This window comes from Cryptomeria japonica, chromosome 11 (assembly GCF_030272615.1).
Source record: "Cryptomeria japonica chromosome 11, Sugi_1.0, whole genome shotgun sequence".
In the NCBI taxonomy this organism is placed as follows: domain Eukaryota; kingdom Viridiplantae; phylum Streptophyta; class Pinopsida; order Cupressales; family Cupressaceae; genus Cryptomeria; species Cryptomeria japonica.
In genome coordinates this window covers 50,017,193-50,038,793 of record NC_081415.1, presented here as the reverse complement: position 1 = coordinate 50,038,793, position 21,601 = coordinate 50,017,193, and positions in this window count along the sequence as shown.

Genomic DNA, 21,601 nt, shown 5'->3' with positions numbered 1-21,601 from the left:
TGCCCAAAGTTCTCTTCAAAATTTGAACCATAACAAGAAGTGTGATCAGTATGTGTAGAATCATCAAACGTGAAATCATCATCATCAACAAAATCTAAAAAGGAGTATAACCGAGATGCATGAATTCTTGCCCTTTTCCTTTTGAATGTGAGGAAGTGGAAGTTGATGAATCATCCTTCTTGTAGACATTAGGCAAATCAATGTTATGCTTTTTGAGGATATGTGTGAGCTCATCAATCTTCTTAGAATGGCAACGATGCTCCTCATGAGCAACCTTTTTACAATAGGCACAAGTAGGTCTCTCCCTCTTTGGTGAATTATCCCTCTTGGAAGAGGATGTATCTCCTTATTGTCAAGAGGATGATGCTTTGTCTTTAGGCTTTGATTGCCATTTCTTCTTGTTTGAGTTGTCCTTTCCTTGATTTCCTTTATTCCCTTGATTTTCCACTAATTCTTGAGACTTAGAAGCCTTAAGAATGCCCATGCTTATCAACTTAGTTTATTCCATCATCAATATTTCATTGAAAGAATCAAATGTAGGCATTGTGTAGCTTGAACCCATTGTCATTCTATAGGTTTGGTAACTAGAAACAAATGCCGCATATTCTTGTGGAAGCTTGCCTATCAAGTTGAAGATCAATTGAGTATCCTTCTTATCAATTCCACAATCTTTGAGTTGTTCCCTCAACTGATTTGCCTTAGTGACATAATCTTGTATAGTATCAAAGTTCTTGGGATCTAACATGGTGAGATCACTATCAATTTGATATCCCCTAATCTCATCAACTTGACCATACAAGTCTTGAAACTTTTGCCAAGCATCCTTGATTAGAGTACACTTCTCAATATGAAAAATGAGATCCTTTGATACATACTTTCTTAAGGTACCAATTGCCATGATATTTTTAGTGAGCCAATCCAAGTGACCAACTAGATCAACCTTAGGATCAACGGGAGCAACAATAGTTCCATCAATGTAATGAGTTAGTCCTTTTTCCATAACTTTACTCCATGCATCAATTTTCCAAGTAGCATAATTATGAGGAGTTAAGAGAGGAAATTTAGAAGAAACCATAGCAGCAAAAAGGAAGGAACACAAGGGCACAAAAGCACAAGAGACACCCCCCCCAAATTCACTCAATAAAAGTACCCCCCCCCCACCAAAAAATGATGATTTTGGCACTTTATATGTAGTGCGTGTACAATAGGCCACTTGCAAACAATGGCAAGGTGGAATTCTAATTTTGTTTTACAGCTGCCCCAATAGGCTGAGAACTTCAAAGCAAAAGATCAGAAAGATAGATCTATGCAATACAAATGCCAAAGTGGCCAAATGAGACCATATGATGAAAGTAAACTTTCTACCCACAATTGCTACAAACTGATAGCATATTCTGAGAGTAGACAAAAAATAATGCACTTTCAAAAAAAATGACACCTGAAAAGGAGTTCGTATGAGCCCGAACGGAGACCTGGAAGTTGCAGAAATGGGGTTTGGATAGGTATAGTCACCAAAATTCAGAATTTTGAAAAATTTGTCCATCAAAATAAAAAAATAATTCCACCACGTGAAAGTACACGAAATTCTAGCCCATTTCAAAAAACATTGCACCAAAAAAGGAGCAAAAATGAGCAAGATATGGCCATTTGAAGTTGAATTACAAAATCAAAAAGCTCAATGAGAGGGGCCTGCAAAATTTTTGAAAAAATGATGATGTCAATGGACTGCGGGGTTAAATTTGATGGCTGTATGACCATCGCCCAAACTTCACAGCTGACATGGCGCTGACTGTGCAAGTGATTTGGCAGGTGATGTGGTAGCCAACTGGGCTGCTGATGTGGTAGGGTGATTTGGTAGCCAACTGGACTGCTGACATGGCGTTGATTGTGCGTTGCTGACTGGGCAAAAGGTATGGATCCCAAAAAAATTTCAAATTGGAAAATAATTTTTAGAATATATATATATATATATATTTGAAAAAAAATCTGAAAATTCCGTACCATACCACCCAAATTGGGCAAAAAATTTCCTCCACACCTAAAAATTGATTTTTTGCCAAAATAGATTGAATTTATACTTGATTTTTATGGAAATGGCCTCCCAGATGCAATGGTGGGGTCAAAAACACTCTAAGATGCCTAAAAAAAATGCAGTCCCTCAAATCCGAAAATAGAAGCCTTCCACGATGTCTCCAAAAACCAATCATTGAAGCCCCAATGGCTCTGATACCATGTGAGATTTTGTCAAGATCAAGAGCTCAATGAAAAGTACAATAGAGAGACAAAATATAGGATAAGAATAAACTATATTCTCATCAATAGATAAATGATCAATTGTTCAATTAGATACAATGTAGATGAGCTTGCTTATATAGGAAAGGCTAGGGATATGTGAGCACACAAACATGACATGTGGCTCAATAAGAAACAAGGGTAGGTAGGAAATAGGCATGGGTAGGTAGGAGAAACAATATAATAGTCCACATGAGGTGGATCACCCACTGAATGTGGAGTGTAACAACAAGATCAACACCATAAAAGGTGGAAATTCTCCTACACACACTATCCCAATGTGGCACAAACACCCAAGTGTCTCATACCCAAACTACTATGAAATGCATTTCCTAAGTAAACTTAAGTAAAGTGTAATAATATCTAAGATGAATAATTATTTACACCAACACTTATTAATATTTTCTTTCTCTTGTTCTTTCTCGGGTTCCTGTTCAAAAATTTGTGTATTAACTTTTTCATTAGATTCAATTTGAGTGGACTGTGAAAATGGTGGGAGTTGGGGTTTCACTAGTTGTTCCTTGGCTGGTGGAATATCCACTCCTGGTTGAGTTGTTAGTATCTCAACTGAAGTAACCTATGAGTCTAAAATTGCCGATGGTTGCATATCTAGTGCAGTAACATTTCCAGATAGATCTATTGCTTCCTGAATATCATAAATAAGTATGACTGGTTGGGAAATAGTTTCATCCTTCTTCTTGACAGGATAGACAACATTAGCTTGCACAATTTCTTCCTCATCTATTTTAGGTACATCAATAGTATCTTGCTCATCCTTAGTAGAATGTATAAGCTCTTGCATTCATTGGATATTATGAGCAATCTGACAAGTCCCGGTTTAATAGTTTGCACCTTTCCACTAAGTAGCTTCAATCTTCTTATCTTGAAAGAAAAATGGACTTTGTACTTATCAAGCAATTCATTTAACTCATCCTTTGATGAATCAAAAAAATATTGCACAAATACATCATCTATAATTTCTTTTTCTTTCTTCACAACTTCCTCCCATTTATTCAAAACAATAGTATGTAAGGAATTAGAAATATCATTTTCAAGATCATGAAGTAATGTATTGTAATGGCACAAATAATTGGTTACCTATTAAACAATTTGATCCTTCTGATCTCCATTGAATGAATCAAAATGATCTTTGACATTATCAAATCTATTTCTTCCTAATATATTCACCATTCTCTCAAAATTAGTCTCAGGCTTGAAAGTTAAGACATTAATAGGCACAGTTGCCTTTGGCTTTACTAGTTGTTTTCACTTTCTTGGGTTCCTCCTTAGTATCAGTACTTTCAAATTCTACTTGGAGAATCAGTTTCTGACCTCTTTTATTTGATGGAGTCAACTTCTTTACATATACTTTAGGTTCCAGTTCCTTTTTAGTTTGGACACTTCGTGTCACTATAGTACTTTTTATTACCAGAGGTGCTTGCTCAACCTTCTTCCTCTTACCTTTATCACTTATGGTTGGAACACTACTAGTTTCAACTTTTGTAGTTTGAACTTCAATTGTATCCAATCTTGCCTTCCTTTTGTCCACTGGAGATGCCAATAGGTTATTGGCATAACCAATCAATAAGTCATAATTGACTTTATAGCTCATGTCTTCCATTTCATCTTCTCTAGGCTCAATAGCCTCCATCAGACTGAAATTAGTGGTCACTATGAAATGATGTCCTTAGCAAAGTTTTTCACCACATCCTTAGGTAGCCTTACCCTCATACTCATTTTCTTCTGAAATTCATTGAAATATTTATTCATTGCAGAAGAGAAGGTTTTCCTCATAGCCTTAATTTTGTTCTTAATCTGGGTAGTTACTAGTAGATCCTTAGACCATTCAAGATCACCAATTTCCAATAGGAAATTCTAGAAATAAAAGAGTAGACCAATCAACAACTGACCAAATTTAAACTTTTGACTATTATCCTTCTTGATAGATTAAAGATTCAACATTAATTAGCTCCTTATGGCCTCACATAAGTCATAATTAGCATTTTCATCTATCATTTTATAAGAAGTATGCACTGTTATAGATGGTACACTATTCATTCTACTGGAATAGAATATCTAGTAGCCTATAACCATAGCTACCAACTTAACTGTTGGGTCCTTGATGTTATTGACAGAAAAAGTATGCCCATCAGAGGTTGATGCAGTAAAAGTGTTTACTGTCTCGTTTGAAATTCACCTCAACTTAGGTACTTCATCGGTTGAGTAAAAACTAGTTACTTCTTGAATAGCCTCCTTGGTTATAGTGTGAGTCCTTTCCAAATACATGTTTTCTCCATGAACACAACTCAAAATAATTCAGATATGTTACTCTTCAAAATCTCCAAGAAAATAAGCGACATTATGAAAACCTTTCTCATAAACCCTAATATACTTGGGTTGAATCTTTTTGTTTTCATCGCAAAAGGATTTCAACTAAGAATATATTGACAATGATCCTAAACCCTCAATTTTGCAATCAATGTAGCTAGACAAATCTCCTTTCACTACGACACTGTTAGGAACTTGAGATAAAGAATTATAAGACATAATTCATTCCAACTTCACAACCTCCATAGGTTTAGATGTGATCATCAATTTCTCTACTGGTTTAGAAGATGGTGCCATTTCAGATAGAATAGATTAGAAGCAAGATTTTTCAAATAAATACCTTATTTTACATGTTCTATGTCGTTTATTGGCGATTACTCAAGTGCACACTAGTTCAGTCTTCACTAATCTTCAAATCAGCTTGATCACTCAAATCACGATACAACTTTGACTAAAATCAACTAGCAATAATTTCTTTTCTCTGCAAGTGCTCAAAAATTCTTTCTCGAATACATTAGGGTAAAAATAAAAAAGTAAAACTCATTTTTATCCTTTTTACCTACTACATTAAATGCTCGCTCAGTAGGGTTACAAACCCTAATTACATGGCTTAATGATACATACAATATTGACAGATGTAAAATCAATTGATAATCGATTGACTTAAAGTTATCAAAATTCCATGCATTCAAACTCTCTTACCACTCATTCTATTCAAGGGGTCCGGAAGTAGATTTACCACTATGCTCTCCTTACCATATTGAAAGGCTCAGTTCATCGATGTTGGATTCTCCACACTGGGTGAATGATTAGCTTCTTCTCTAGGTAAATCATCACTCTTCTTCTTCCATATTTGATTCATTTCTTCTCTGGTTTCTTCAATATTGACTTTCTGCTTTCCTTTCTGATATTTAGAATGATTAACCAGTTTGTTCTTTCTGAATCTACAAAAATTTACCATGTGACCTGGTTTATGACAATGATAGAAGGTCATTCCAGATGATCTCCAAGGTCCTTCATTGCCTCTTCCAGCTCTCCTTCTGTAATTCATATCCACATGACCAAAATTGTTACAGATGGTGCAAATGACATTTGTTACCTTCTCCATCTCAAATGGACTAAACCGGTTGACATAGGGTCTTTGTTAGTTCATATTACCCCGATTATCATAATTTCTCATCCAATTGCTATTTGATCTTGGATTCATATGTAGTACTAGATTACTTGCTCCATATCTGCATTCAATTGCTCTATGTCCATACATTTGCATGTGAAACAATGACCTTAAAATTTATTGGACATATACCTAGTATTTGTATTGTAGCTTTCATTTCCATTAGGTTTGTTTCTACACACATTTGTAGTATGACCAGGTTTATGGCAAACAAAGTAAACAGGTTTAAAAACCTTCTTACTGGTAGACTTTTTAGCCTTAGGACCAGTTTTGTCCTTATGAGTGTTGCTCTTGGTGCCGAAAGATTCTCCTTTTTGAGATGTGTGAAAACCAAGTCCAGACGTATCACCTTTCATCCTTTGTGATTGAATTTGCATATCTAGCAAGGTAGAACTTTTGTTGAACATTTCTAGTTTCCCATTTGCTTCAGTGAGTTGTCTAGTAAGATCTGCATTATGTTTTGATAGTCTCCCTCAGAGATGATGCCAATTCAAGATGTAGTTGTAAGGTCTTTTTTTCTTCTTTCTCTGCATTCCAATGCTGCTCCAAAGTAGAATTATCTCATTTGATCTTGTAAATCTCATGATCTCTTTCCCTGATGAGATCTTCAGCAGTTCACATGGCTTCTAGTTCCTGACTCATGAGGATAATAAGGCCTTCTATCTATCTCCTCAAATTTATCTTTTCACTATTTAGTTTTTCAACTTCCTCAGCTAAAGCATCAATATTGGCCTCATCTGAAGAACTAATATTAGTTATTTCTAACAGTTGTTTAGTTAGCTCTCTCCTTTTGACTTGAGAAGCCTTTAGTTTGAACCTTAGGGTTTCAAGCTCATTTCTACTAGCTTCAATCTCTCTAGCCATATCAAAGTATCTCATATCCCCCATGGTGGCTTTAGGGTTTCCTTCCAAGTGATTAGGTTTTAAAAAAGTTAGGCTCTAATATCAATTGCTCGACCTATAAAGCATTGAGAGGGGGGTGAACCAGTGACACCAAAAATAATACTACTTTAAACACTAACTAGTAGATATACTTAACAAGTTTGTTAAACAATATGCATGCAATCCAAAATGATATAACAACACCCACAATAAGTAAAACATCCACCATAAAACAAGTGTTTATACATGGAAAACCCAAATAGGAAAAACCATGGTGAGATGGGACTCACGAGTTAACTATCTATAGTAATAGATAACTAACCAGTTACGGTCTACAAAAAGTTGCTCTGCTAGGAGGGAATCTTGTCAAAGATCCCAAAGCTTGGTTAAAAGCTATACCCTATAAAAGGTAGTACCCTATAAGGAGTAACCTCGGTAGAGGATTTCTAAATCCAAACAAATGGATCACCTGGTTAGAGGATTTGTAAAATGAAGCTTGTTAGAGCTTACCCATTTAGGGGATTTGACTATTGTTGTGATTAGAAAACAATAGGTGGTGTGATCTAGTAGTAGCACAACTTGCTTGAATAGGTCCTCTTCTGCACACTCAAAACTTCATTACCAACATACTCTACAACTTAACACTTCTACCTTCACATCAAATCATCTCATAACGTATCTCCTTTGCTCATACAAAATAATTTATTGTGATGTCAATATATAGACATTTAGATTTCATGTCGACCTCTAGAAATAATATCACAATTTCCTAGGTGTAGTGTATATGGTCAAACAATCATAACTCATCACAAAAATGCTGCCAAAAATTATCGGTAAGGATAAGTCATCACATAATCAATGAATACTGGATGGAACAACAATACTGGTTGGAGTTAAACATATAAACTGTTTGTCCTTTGATGCTCCTTTGATAATCTCCATTGGATCTTTAGCTTGCCATTGAGTTATGTATATCCATATATAAATACACACTGGTTGTCTCCATGTATATACCAGTTATCACCATGTATTGGTTAGATATAACCTTCTAGTATACCGGTTGTAATATAAATAACTTTGAAGTCACACCGGTAGATAATGTGAACATATGTGTCTGTATGTGTTTCATCAATGACAACATGTGAATTTATTCATTACAATCATTAGCAAGCCAACAAAATGGTCCATGTTTGGAACTAGATATCACTCCTTATACTAGACTAGTCATAATTTCTTCTAAATCCTCCTCACCGTCTCTTTATAATGATAAATCTAGGAGGCTAAGAATTCATTATATATTGCCCTGTAAGTGCAATACCCATTTATGTTTTCTGTGCACTGGTAGGGTAAAAGTACAAACCTATGCCACACTTTTACAAAGGAAAAGGTTAACAGAACAATAATTGTTCAATTTCATCACCACAAAAGTGGGATTTGTATTTTGAATTTGAAGATGATGTAAACTAATGAAATGTGTAAAATTTGGTGAAGTTTAAGTCTACTATGTTTTGAATTTGTTTGGTCAATAATGGGATTTAGTTACCACCACAAAAGAAAATGTAAATCAACTTATTTTTTTCCAATTTTGATACCTATTATAGATGACATATATATATACAGTGTATCAAAATTGAAAATTAATTTTTGATGTATATTTTCTTTGAACATTATAGCATTTGGAATTCAATTATACCGGAATTTGAGAGTTTTTGTTTCCCACCATAATTTATTTATTCAATTTATAATAATAAAAAAAAAAAATAACCTTTTGGATAAGACTCTCTCCTCTAGTGAACCATATTTTTTTCAATTTTTTTTTAAGTTATTGTATATTTGTTTTGTTTTTCAAACCAACCTCTTACAGAAGAAAAGAATACCTACTTGTAATATTTTTAATTTTTTATATAGTAAATATAATAAAAACATTTTAAAAATTATATGAGTAGAATCGTCACTTCGATCTCTACAAAAGGGTATTTTTAGTTTTTTTAATAAATTTAATTTACCTATTGAATTGTTTTTACAAAAGTCACAAGTTTTAGAAAATCAACATATTTGTTGATGTGGCTGCCCCTTGGCATTCCACATAGATAGTTCTGGCTAGAAGTGTTCCGACTAGAAGCGTTCCAGCTATAAACATTCTAGCTAGAAGGGTTCCGATTGGAACCCTTTTCGGCTGGAAGTGCTCCGATCGGAACCATGGAGGCCGACACAACTTGTTGTACAAGTGACCGATAGCTTCAACCCCATATAAAATAATATTTTTTTCGAATAAAAAATTCAATTTCAATCAATTGTAAAAATAATAAAAGTGATTTTTGAATAAAATCTTTTTTTTTCTCAAATAAAGTGGCATTTTGGAGCAAGCGGGAAGATTATAAAGGGGCAAATGTTTCTAATTTTATTAAAGGGCAAAGATTTTGATTTTTTTTGAAGGCATCTACCCTTTCCAAGTATGTTATTTTAAACTATTTTTTTCAATCATGCTTAATTTGCAATATTAGATGTTTTTTGAGAAATTAAATACTTTTTAGATTTTTTTAAACTTTATTTTATTATTCATTAATTATGCTTCAATCATTTGTTTTCAATTATGTTATTTAATTTTTTTTTTCAATTATGTTCAAATATACAAATATTTGAAGGTTTTTTGAAAACTATTTATATTTTTTAGATTTAATTAAACTTTATTTTATTAATCATTAATTGTGGATTCAATCATTTATTTTCAAGTATATTATGTTACACTTTATTTTTTCAACTTTTTTATATTAAATGTTAATTGTGGATTCAATCATGTGTATCTTATCTTGAATCTTTTATTTACATGTACATGGATTCCATATGTTTTTATTTATATATGTATGCAAATCCATTTTTATTTACGTGTATGGATTCATATATATCTGTTGATTCATTCTTATTTACATACTTAAAAGAACTAAATAGTGAATTTGTAAAATATGTAATGCCCCGCCAGGAAACCCCAAAGGGTTTAAGTTAAAAACACTCAAATAGAGTGTAAATATATTTTTTTTTATAATAATAATTAAGAGTATTACTGATTAGTTACAACTTGAAGATAATTTGGAGTTATCTAAAACTAGATAACATAGTGGAAGGCTAAACGAACCTAAGGAGTTTCCCAACGTGATTACGTACCTTACACTTAACTCATCTCATGACAATCGATCCAATTAAGCTGGATATCTTAATTACATGTTAATACTTAAGTCATGGATATATATTATGTTCAATAAATTGACATCTTAGAATTTTAGGGAGCGTTCATTTATTTTGGGTGGATAGGAGGCCATTGCGAGGTTAATTACTCAATGCACTTAAATACATAATTAATTTAAGAGGCCTCCCATAAGGTTCAATATGAATAATATAACAAAGTTCATTCATATGGGTTTAAGGTAAGCCACCCACAGTTGATATCATCCTTTAATATTAAAAGTATGGCTAATAAGATGAGATTCGTTCATTAAGGATTAAACTACAATTAATAGAGTGAGGTTCCTTCATTTGAATTCATGCATAACCAACTAATGAGTCATGGTTCTTTTATGAAGGGTAGAATGTAAGGAGCCCTAGAGTTCTTTCATTGAAGTTTTAATAATGCTAATAGATGGAGCTCAATTCATTAAGGTGAAAATGTATTAGGTACACATGAGTTCATCCGTTTAATTAAAATATAGTTAGCAAGATGATATTCATTATTACAAGATTAAAATATAAGTTCATAGTGACGTTCATCCATTAGGATTACAATATAAACTAACTTAATGTGTGTCACTCTTTTAGTTAAAATAGAGTTAATATGAAGAGATACATTTGCTAAGATTAAGATATAAACAACCACTCGAATCCTTCCCTTTTTAGTTCAATTTTAGCAATCATAAAGAAATTCATTTATTAGGGTTATAATATGGATAACTAGTTGAGTTCACCCAATTATCAAGTTAATCTAGTAAGGATTATTTGTTAAGATTAAAACATAAATAACTAAACAAATTCATCCAATATAGTGAAATATAATTAAGATGGCGTTACTCATTTACTAAGATAAAAAGGTAAATTCCTATATGATGTTCATCCTTTAGATTTCAATTTAGAAAATTATGACATTAATTCTAACTTTGTTACCCATCCACATTCGTTCAATTTACCAACTTATATCAAGCTAAAACAATAATGGTAACCTAATTAGATTCTTTCCATTATTACTTCTTTTAATTAACATTAACCAAAATACTTTGCCATAATCATAATTACAATCTTTTATGACCCTAATTATTACATTTATCAAGATGACTAAATTTATGCACTTGACTTAGCTTCATTAAATCCCCATTATACACATACAAGATACAACCATACATGATAACTTAAAATATGAAACAAAGGAGACTAAAACATCACATAACATAGGTATGATCTCGGAGTTCACCCCTAAAGAGCTACATCTCCGGGTCTTCTCAACTGTAAGACCCCTCTGACATTCAATATAGTTAAGAATACATAATTTACATGTCTTTTACATCTTTGCCACTTAGGCGAACACAACCAGTATACAAATGACCACTTTGGTCCATAATTTCCTAAATGACTTCAATGTAGAGGCGGATCCAACTGAGCATGCTAAAAGAAAGTACAAGGTCCATTGCCCAATAGTACTCTATTTAGAGACCTAAGACTTAAACAGGTGCCCCAATTCCAACAACGATAGGTTCCAAACAAATACATCAAGGTTTGCCATCACTTTAAACAAGGCAAATACGAAACTTAAACTTTCAAATTTTCCAAATCGATACATTATCAAACTTCCATTCATTCTGCTAGCATATCATTAAAGTAATAACAAAATATACGAAGATAATTTAGATTTATATTCCATACACTCCTATACTTTAGTTTTTTTTCATTTCTAAACTCTCGGATGTTCTTTATCATTCAAATCGAAAGACAATACATATTCTTGAAAAAACTTCTTATTAAAATATATTACCAAACGTTAACAAAAGTGTTTTATTTCAAAGATCTTCAAATAAAGACATTATCTAATCTCTTTTCCAAAGATTACTTCCCTATTAGAAATGGGTCCCAAAATTAAATGTTCATTAATATAAATTTAATAATCAAAGATTAATAAATTTTTAATTAATCTACAAATTGAAAACCATGCAGTATTCATTATTTAATATATATATATATATAAAATAGATTTTTCTACAATTATATTACAAACTTCTTTTATTCATACCCCATAACATTTTTTTTTTCATTTTATAAATGTTAATATTATATATTTTTTTAAAAAAAATATATAAAAAAAAACATAAAACAAATTTTTTTTTTTTGGGAACCCTAGCCTACGGGTCCCACCTCCCATCACGAGAGTGGGAGGGACCAACACGCAGGTCCCTGCGGCCGACAGCGTGGTCACACGTTTTACGAACCACACTGTGGTCGCAGGTCCCCTACGGCCCACAGTGTGGACATAGGTCCTGCGAGCTGCACTGTGGTCGCAGGTCCCCTGCGGCCCACATTGTGGACGCAGGTTCCCCGCGGCCCACATTGTGGACATAGGTCCCTGCGGACCACAATGTGGTCGCAGGAAGATATGCGAGCCCATGGGGAAAGAGAAGAGGGGGGGGGGGAATGGCGGCGCGAGTTGAGCCTTGGCTCCTCCGCCTGCCAAACCCTAACGCCCATTTCATAATAATTTATTTTTATTTTTTTTTAAAGAAAAAACATGGCCAAAGTAGCAAATGAAAACAACAGTTTTGTCACACATTTTTTTTTTACAGTAAAAAACAAAAGGCATTTTCAAACAATTTCTTTATTTATTTTTTTCTCTTAGTTTTCTCTCTTCAAAATGTTCAAGAAACCATAACAAATCTTGAATGCAAGAACAACCAAGCTTTCAAAAACTGAAGCTAAATCTTAAAAACATTCATGGGTATTATCATTTCTTTTTCCAGCATTTCATGGAGAACATTCAAACACCAATTTTTTTGATTCAACAAAGAAATAAAAGGGTAAGTTGGAATCCTACCTCATATCGCATTCCGGGCAAGACTTTGAAGGAGAGCTCCACCTGCAACTCAAAGCAAAACTCCATTTTCTCCAAAATCCCCAATCTCCCTTCCAAAACCATTTTTTTCCAAAAAAAAAAAGAAACAAAAAGAAAAAGAACCCCCAAAAAATTTCAAAAACTAGGTTAAATGAGAAACCCCTCTTTTTGACCTAATTTCCAATTTCGAATTTAAGCATTTATTTTTAAAATAAAATAAAATGAAAATGGAAATCATTCTTTTCCACTACTCAATAAATCTAACTTGCTTTTCTAATTAAAATTAAAATGCTTCTATCTCTTATTTAGTTTTAAATTTTAATTTCTCAATATTAATTTAGGCCTACATTATATTTCGAAACTATTGACCAGGGTAAATCATTTAGATTAATTTAAATTTCCAAAAATCAATCTTTTATACTATATCAACTTTACAAGCAAAAAAAAAAATTTCTTTTAAATAATAAATTTTACCCTTTCTTTTCCAGAATGCGAAAATGATTAATTTATTTCTATTTCCCAATGACTTTAAATCTTTCCTTTCTAAAATGCATAATCTCATTGAATTCGTTATTTTTAGAATTAACTATTAAATTAACTCGCTACAACATAATAAAGTGACCCATTTTAATAAATGACTAATCTCATGAAAGAACCTATTTATTCTAATTTTCTCAACTACTAATGCGTAAATGAACACATTAATTCAAGTTAAATACTTTAAGCTTGCTACAATTATAATTAAAGCAATCTCTTTAAATTAACGATTAATCATATAAAAGAAACTACCTATTTTAAATTTCTAAATTACTAAGTGTACATCCACTCATTAAATTGAATTAAATACTTAAGATAACAAACTCCACTTACCCCGCGCAAGGCATGCAAACCAAGGAAGTCCACCAATCACATGACACACAACCCAATGAAAAGAAAACCCTACAGACCACACACGACGCTCACTTGACCATGGCTAAGGCAAGACGAGAGTTTTATGATCTCCAAATCCAAATTCTAAGGATGGAGGAGGTATACTCAACCCCGCGAATCTCGAAGGAGATGAACCTCGCCCTAGGCGGTGTTGTACTTGCAATCTCCTGCACCCATGAATCACACAAGCATACATATACATATACATATTCAATGAAGGTGTTAGCTTGATATTTATCACAAAAATTAGGAAACAATTACATTTACACAAGAATCGATGCAAAAGCACAATAATAGGTATGCACAATTATTTAAATTATCTAATCTACAACCTTGAATCAAGGTTAACCAACCATTCAAAAATGCCACATAGGAAGTCAACCAAGGTCAAATGGGTTTTACAAGGCCGACTAGGGTAGGGGCATTACAAAATATATATTAAACACTAATGAAATTGAGTATATTCAACACTCTTTAGTACTTAATTATAATTTTTTTGAAACTAATACTTGACTCAAATTATCTATATATTAGCTACTAGATTTCAAGCAATTAATGTTATTAAATCATGTTCATATGTACATTACGTAGTCAAATGTAGAATCCAACTAGACTTAATTTCTCACTCTTTATCTTATGTTTGGTAGAAACTAGCTCTCATTTCTTGAATGTTATTTTTTCATTTTCTAAATTTTAAAATTAGAGTTGAAGTCAAATGATCTAAATGGATGAAATTTACACATGTTTTATTTATTCAATTTATAAAGGTTAAGAATGCAAAATTAAATACATTTCATTAATTATATTTTGTTTGTTAAGAATAAGGAAAAGTAACTATATAACTTTTTTAGTTCATAGTTTACAAATGAAGTCTATTTATATATTTAACTCTATCATTGTTCTGATAAGTATATATATGTATAGATAACTTCTAGAATTTAAAATAACTTGAAAGTTATGCAGAAATATGTTTTTTTTCTTATATATGGTACATTTGTATGTTTGTGTTTTTAGGTTCAAAGCACGAAATATTGAAGATCTAAATATTCTTTGCAATGGGGAATACGAGGACTAGATAAAGGTTGTATGATTGTAAAAGGGATGATAAGATGAAAGGTCATACAAAATGTAGTCAACAATAATCTGTTGATGTTCAAGATCAACATGATGATATTGAAGAAAAATCTACTTAGGTATGAGATGAAATTGGTACATGCTCAAGTTTGAAAAAAAATCTCATATGGAAAATTTGAAGGAAATGGATGAAGATAGTCTTTTCAATAAAATTCCATCTGAAGATATGATATCTGAAAGAACATTAAAATTGCTTTGTAAGAAATTTTGGGATGATTATTTTAAAATAACTCTATTATTGAAAGAGCACAATTATTTGCTAAGTTACTTAGGAAAAGGGAAATGACCCCCATTTTACAGTTGTTGGGTGTTGATAATAAGAAAATTTCTCTTGATACTTTAGTAAAAGAAGCTATAATTGAAAATTTACAAGAAGCATTGAATTGTATTGACAACACAAGTCGAGGTGTTGATTTAAGTGCTGCACATATAGAATTGATGACTATGATTACTAGTAAGAAATTGACACGTAGAAATCAAGTTAAGGCAATTTCTCAATTAATGCATGTGTCTAGAAGAACTATTCAAAGATACATTAGAAAGAGAAATATTTTGGATGAAAACATTAAAAATAATTGGGTAAATATTTGTAGGGTTCCTAGAAAAGATAGAATTTCTGAAGATGTAAAAAGATAGGTCACTGATTATTGGACCAACCACTCTCATGTTTCTTCGAATAGAGGGGACATTATGAAGATGGTAAAAATATTACACATCCACAACACTTTCTAGATACAACACAAAGTGAATTATTTGAAGCATTCAAGCAAAAATTTTCAGATGTAAAGATTTGCCAAATGATGTTTGAGAGATTGTGTCCTTGAATTGTACACATAAATAAGGTACATGAAACTTGTTGTTGTTAAAATCATGTTGAATTTCATCTACACTTGCAATCATATAAGAAGTTCAAGGCAACAATTAATCCAAATCTAGTTAGTTCTACAAGTACAACAATTTGTGAAGTCTATTTTGTGAATGCAATGATTGTGGAGTTTTAAGTAAGTTTGTGTTGCAAACTAAGAATATTGATATTCATAGGCTATTTATATGGAAGAGATTTGAATATGAGACATACCAAACTAAGCTAGGAACTGAATCCAAAAAAATTATGTTGAAAGAGAGTGAATTTCCCTACATTTAGTTTATAGATAGATTTTATAATATGATATATTCACATATCCAACATTGTCATCGTGCAAGATGGCAGGCTTAATAGTTTTGTGATTCAAAGAATTGTTTTCCGCTAGGTTGTATTCTTTTAATTGTAGATTTCTTCGAGAAATATACATTTAATCCTCACATAGAAATTCAAAGTCAATAGTATCATTCTCATCAAGTTGCAATATTTGTACAAGTTTTCTATAGACATGCACAATTTCAGGTGGATGGTATAGAGAGTATTGAAAATAAATGCATTATCATCAAGGAGGTTCATTTCTATATCACTAATGATAGGTGACATGATAGGATCTATGTAGCACATTGTTTTGGAATGTTTTTCGAAGATATTAAAGATCATTGGATAGATTATGCAAAATATTAGATTTGGTCTGATGGGTGTGCCAGTAAGTGCTATATTTGAAATCGATAAGTTGATTTTTTTCTTATACCTGATTTGATTGTATAACAGGTCAAACTTAAATATATATATATGTTATTCATGTCAGGGAAATTTAAGTTTGCAAAATATTTTAACTAGTTATCCCTACAACATGCTCAACGTAGCATAAAGGTTTTGTGGAACTTCTTTGAGAGTGGACATAGAAAAGGAGAGCATGATGGAGCAGGAGCATGTGTGAAGCATGCACTTTACCAACATGAACTTACAGGTATATTCTCTTCATATTTGTGTACAGTTTTAATTTAAAAGAATCTAATAACTATATATATATGTACACATGGGTTGTCCAATTTTCTAAAGCAAGAGCTTCTATACAGGTAAGACCATTTCAAAAATCATTTTGCTAATTGTGATACAACTTACAACAAGCATTATTTTTGGGAAGTTAAAGGTACATATAAATATTCTTGCATTCAAGTGTTCTTGAATTTTTTTAAAAATATATATATGTGTGTGTGTGTGTGTGTGTGTGAAATCAACTATAATGGACTAAATAATTTTTATTATCAGATATTGATCAATAAAATCTCTATAATTGTCAACCAATTAATGGTATTAGAAGTTTTCATCAAGTCATGACTATAGGATTTAGCAAGTCTCATGTTATTCTTGCAAGAGGAAAATCATGCTTTTGTGTTGATTACATTGTGAACAACACAGATACTGATTGTCAAAATTTCCTAGATGGATATGTTTTGCATTGGGAAATGAAATAATTTAACACAATGACTCCTTATAAAGATAGTGACATTATTTATACTCATGATCCTCTATATTCAGTTGATTATGAACGTGTTTCCGATTAGTTGTTACAAGTGTGTGCATGCATATTTTCTAAAGTATATAGACATGTACAATTTTTTAAATTCTTATTTAATTTAAATGTATAATGTACTAATTTTTCTTGAAATATATATACATGTGGTCTATTTTCATAGGTGATAGTTTTGCATTGATTGTTGATCCTGACAATATTGAAGGTGTAGATTATTATCTACTGAGATGCACACAACCAAAATGCAAGTTATCGGAATCAATTAACGATGATGATGGGCAAAAATATCCCACTGGTTTAGTTGTTGTTGAAGGCACCTATTATCAACAAATAAAGATAGATACAAATGGTGTAACATTCATTGATCATATGCCAAGCAAAAACGTTATACACTACAGTCACTTAGTAATAGCGACAAGATTGCATTTGGAGACATTGCCAAAAAGAGGACGTGGCAACCAAAAGTGAAGGTTGCCTATTGAAGATCATGAAATTTTTTTAGAGATTATAAAAGATAGGGAGGATCCAGATTATATGTACCAAGAGCTTTAAGTTCACTTGTCATGTTTGAACAAGTAAATTATATTAGATAGATCATATTTTCATGAAGTCATATTTTGTAGGAGTAGATCACACACACACACACACACACACACACACACACAGATATATATATATATATAGAGAGAGAGAGAGAGAGACATGTGTTTACATTTGGATAGTGTGGACATTTAGTTTTGTGGATACATCTTGTAGTACCCCTACTCGTTTGAACTCATATTTTGTTCTTGTTATTCTCAGTGGATACATTATTATCATTTGTTATTCAGAATTATATAACATTGTTCCATGTTTTATCTGATTATGAGATATATGATTTATTTGTAGTATTTATGTACTTATGTTTTATGGCATTATATGGTTCATTGCTATGTACTGACACTTTATTTCATCTATGCACTGTGTGTTGTGTATCTATGAGTGTATGGGATGTAAGGGGATGATTTTCCTTCACTCATCTCGGTGAGATAGGGAACATCGTGATTCTCCTTCATCGGTGTGTATGTTGAAATTTCTATATATATATATATATGCATGTGTGGTCGGTGATGCAAGATGTTGCAGGTACAAGTACCGGGTAGGTACGGGGTATCGTCTCCACCTAGCTACACAGGTCTGAGCGTGCCTTATTTTTTCCGATGGAAGTGAAGGAGATAGTAGTTGACCCTATTTTTAGTCAGTTACACTTGGGTGAGTGCCTTCAGTTAGTCATTCTATCAATTGGTTTGGTCTTCATATTTTATTGTTTGATCTTTATAAAAGTCGCATGATGCTTGCTCAGTTTGTGTGTCTAGTGTTCCCAATTTTTGTATGTCATTGGTAATTGTTATGTTTATTACGTCTATAAGAGTAAAGAGTAGTTTTGGTAATTGTAAGAAAAAGAATCAAGTGATCTAGTGACTTAATATTATTTATAAAGGACGAGTTAATAACTTGGTATGAGTTGATATGAATTTTATCAGCTTGTTAGCTCGATAGTTGCAATTCAATCGTTTGAATATATGTAAGGACATTATATACATGGAGGGAAATAGTCACTTATAAGTAGTTATTGGAGTTAAGATAAGGTGATCGTATTATCAGTAGTTGATATCGCCCATCGGATTATTGTGTTTTTGGATTATGCATGTATAAAGTTAGAATTATAAATATATTATATTTAATAAGCTTTTCGAACGAGTTATATATATATATAATTCGATTGTTCGAATATAAATCTATATGAAAAAAAAAGAAAAAAAGTCATTAGTTATAAGCATTTGAAATGAAAGTATATATTTATATATTTAAATGTAAAATTTGCTATGAAGATTAATGTTTAAATATTAAAATGAAAGTTATTAATTAATTATTAAAATATAATAATGAAATTATATTAAAACAAATAAAACAAACTTGATTTTTATAGGAGGTGGCGGGGGTTATAGTTAGTATTAGGTCAACGGTGGTCGATGGTAATATCGACCACCCCCCTTAATATAGGGAGGGGTCGGTATTACCACTGACTGCCCTCCTCCTTCATAAACCACGTACTCCCTCTTCCTCCATTAACACTGCAGTCAGCAGGCAATGAGAGGTTTCCTCCATTAACATTGCAGTCAGCGGGCAATGACACCTCTCGCCCCTCTCACTGTTCAAAGCGATAAACAACCACTTCTCCACATCCAAACTCTTCCATGAGTTGCAATTCATTGCATCTAACTACAGATTGGCCGATTGAGGATGGGAATAGACTGGCACGTAAGGTGAAGACTAAAACGTAAACCTTAGTTGACTCAAAACCTGGCAGATTAAACACACAATTCGCTGAATGCAAACACATAAGTGTTTGATGTAATGTACCGATCTCTCCACCCAGCCGATAATTTCTATAACCACGATCAAGGAGTGCAAAGAACTATAGTTAACTAGAGATGGACTCCTTATGTGGAGGAACAAGAAGAGTTGGAGGTAAAAGACTTTTAGTTAATAACTATTACTAAGCCCTAGATTTAGGAGAAGCAATGGGTGATTTTTAGTATAAATAGGGGTGGGAGTAGAGAGGAAGGGGGGACAAGTCATTTTTGGCATCCAAGGAAGGACGGTGGATTGTAGAAAGAAGAATAGAGTTAGAGAGTTGTTTTTTTTTTAGTTAGAGAGGATATTGTTTTGATAGTATCAAGAGAGTTGTTTTTTTTTGATAGAGTTGGAAAGTATTGATGAAAAGGATCACAAGCAAGGCGCATTTATCAGCGAAAGAGCGTTAAGGTCTTGTATATTAATCAACATTTCAATAGGTCAGGGATTTCTTAGTTTACGATCATTAATATTTGCAATCTCTGTTATATGTCATGTTTATTGTCTTGCTTATGAAATAGTTATGGTTATGTTTTATTTATCGTTAGGGATTGTTAAATAAAATCATATAATAGAAGTTGTGATTACGTTATGACTATAGAAGTGGAATAGTGTTTAAGTTCAAATTGCACACTTGTTATTATATGGAAGAAATGTATGGTTGCGTTCAAAACCTAGTTATTAAGATTTATTAGACATAGCTCTAGGAGAGTCTAGGAAGTAATAGTTTACTATTGATACGTTACAGAGATGGTACGAGTCAAATAGATAGCTCGCAAATCCGTAGCAGGTTATGCTCACTACTTGAAAGTCAAGAAAGATTCTTTGACACCTGTCAAGCCTATTGTGGAGGACAACCCTACTGAAGAGAACCCAGCTCCTAAAGAGAGCAAAGAGATAGAAAAAGGTCCTACTTAGAGTCCAACTAAAGAAGTTACTATTGGAAAAGGAAAAGATCCCAAGCTAGAGTGCTCGCCAGAAAAGCCGATAGTTATAAGTTCTGACTCGTTGGAGGGGTATACCCCCTTAAGTGATAATGAGTTTGTGGGGTACTTTCCCCTGAGTGAAAGCAAATCTGAAGGATATACTCCTTTAGATCATGTAGAGTCTGACGAGTGCACTTCTCCATTTTTTTCGGAAGAATGATGTAACACTCTAGTGTAAAAAAATAAAAATAAAATAAAAATAAAGACATTATTCTATGGAGAAATGTATTATGTCTTCTTGTAAGACTTCCTTGATGAAATAAATATATCTATTTTAATCTTAGTCTATGGTATAAGTGGAAATTATTGAGGTTGTGTACCCATAGTAGCTAACAAGAGTAATTGAACTCTTTAAAAACATGTTAATAAGTGTAAAATTTTGTGTTATACCGACCAAATTGTTCTTCGTGTCTTGACAACGTATATTCGTATTGCAAGTTAATTTTGTGATAGGTGATGGTACGTAAGATTACCTTGTTTATATGGTGGTCGCAGCTAAGTACATTGAGTCATGTTGTTAGTATGTCTTGTGTGTTGTGTTTTGGCCAGTTATTTAGATGTATAACCTTAAGGAAATGAGCCACTATGAGTTGTTCGTAATGGTCAACCTTAGGTTAGTAATTATGTATCTTTCATCTGAGGTAGGTCAAAATTAGGTATGGCTGTCTGTGTCACCATAGAGTTCTGTAGATAGAACTAACCTGTAGTGTCCTAAGAGAGAGAGTGGCTTTCGAGCGGGGGCCGTGCCCGAAGTGGTGACAGGATAACCCGTTGGAAGTTGGTTAAGAAAGTGAAAATCTAATAAATGACTAGGGAAGGGTAGAATAAAAGTTAAATAAAATAATGTGCCTCGCACATAGGTGAGTGCTAGTACAGAACTCATAATGTAGCGAGAAGGCCTGGAATGGCAAACTTACCACCTTGTCTTCATGAGAGGATTGGTAAGGTCCGCATGAGTCTTAGTTGGAATCCAAGGTTTGGGAGAGGTTACTAGGAT